This window comes from Ascaphus truei, chromosome 7 (assembly GCF_040206685.1).
Source record: "Ascaphus truei isolate aAscTru1 chromosome 7, aAscTru1.hap1, whole genome shotgun sequence".
NCBI classification, from domain to species: Eukaryota; Metazoa; Chordata; class Amphibia; order Anura; family Ascaphidae; genus Ascaphus; species Ascaphus truei.
The window spans coordinates 29128503-29130505 of NC_134489.1; positions in this window are offsets into that span (position 1 = coordinate 29128503).

Consider the following 2003-nt stretch of genomic DNA (forward strand, 5'->3'; position numbering starts at 1 on the left):
CGTCTGATTTGTTGATGTTTGGGGAAAAAAATGCCCGGATGTTCTTTGGTTAGTGTTTGTCAGTTGTTTGCAGCATCTGAAATGCGTTTAAGTTATTGTATGTTCTACAAAACTTTTTATAAAGATAGGAAAAATGTTGAGTTAAACTGCAGATATATAAAAAAAATATATATAAATGTGTGCGAAAACAGAACAATTAAGCACGCACACACCTAGTGCATATAGAGTATTAGGAAAAATTTATTAAAATGTGGACAAAAAGGTCCGCTAGCGATATAAAACACAAACATACAGAAATAAAGTCATACCAGTGGGGCTGATAACCATAAACTGAATGATATGCGGCTTGAGGGCTAAATGTCTCTGAGGATCAAGTAAATGTCAATGGACGAATATGCAGGTGCGTGTATGCAGGCAACAGAGTCCCCTATGGTTCAGTGCAGTGAAGAAAGTTTGGGGTTAACTGCGGTAGCACGGATGAGTAATATCCAGATGGTAAGAAGTAAATGTACCTCTACTACTGGTAGGGAAATCCAATGTAACTGATTCGGGATTTACACATGCTGTGCGCCCGTCAGCTGGAACCACAGAGAGTGAATGAGAGCAGGTTGTAGCAGAACTGATGTGTTGAAATCTGTATGTACAGACAGTGGTCACCACCTGAGTACCTTATTTAGTGGGTATTAACCGCAGAAGTCCGGCATTAAGGTGGAATCCCATGTGTCTCGAGGTCGGAGTCTGCTGACTACAGCTGAGCTGGAATAGACTCATCCAATCCTTCCAAGAGAGCCTCAAACGCTGCACTTTCTGCCGCCAGGACTCTCAAAGCAGCTGATCTACGGGTGTCGACTTGATGACGCTCTACGTATTTCGTCAGCTATGACGCTGACTTCATCAGGGGGTGAAGTCTGCATTATAGCTGACGAAACGCGTAGGGCGTCATATGTGACAAAACACGTTGGGACTGTTTATTACCTGGACCATTGTCCATTACGTATTAGTATCTCTATAACCACCGTCTATTCAAGTTCTATTTGACATTTGTTTGACCTTTTAATTCACACAGGAGCTGCTTGCTGCGTGAACATCTCAGCTGATAGCACTCATCTCACTAGCGCAGAGGAGAGAGGCTTTACAGCTTCAGAGAAACGCTGGCACAGGATTCTTTAAATCACAGCTGATCGCTGCCTGGGAACCCCTCTTACCTGTGACATCATTGTTTAGTGAAAGAAAAAGAAAACAGCAAAAATATCTCATGGTGAAGTATGTATTGATATAATGGTAGTTCATACAAAAAGGGTAAGTAATGCGCGTACATCAATTAGAATACAATCAGGCATGACATGTTTTGGTTGGGGAGCACAGTATAAACAATAAAACCTTATACCCACAGATAGAGGCTAGTATTCAAGCAAGACTGCAGAGCACCTCTGAGGATAAGCACTCACGCAGGGCCGTAGGCTGTACACCAGCAATCAGGAGAAGAAAAAGGCGGTCCGCTAAGAAGAGACAAAGACACCTTTATACAACGGTGCTCGCACAGGGCCGTGTGAGTATTATATCACATCTCCACATGCCATTTTCCCCGAACCAAATAATATTGGTGTTCTGACTGGGGCTGTGACTCCTTGAACATCCAGCATATTAGCCTCTACCTGTGTGTATAAGGTTTTATTGTCCATACTGTGCTCCCCAACCTTTTTTGTTTTTTTCTGCTCATATTAAGGATCCTCGATAGATCCTGGTGGGGTTGAGCCGTAGGAGGAAACTCCAAACCAAAGGGTGATAATATTCCCCTCAAGTAGGTATTTCCTTCATTATCCTAGAGAGCGCCAGGGTATTTTCTGCCTATGACATGTTTTAGACATGTTACCACGGTGGCAAAGACCTCCGTTTTCCACACCAACCGATCGATCCTGCAGGCTGCAACCGAATAGGCATCCTGGACCTCCTCTTGTTGGGCAATGGGTTCCTGGCGTGGTTTGTGTTGCTCTGAATCTGCT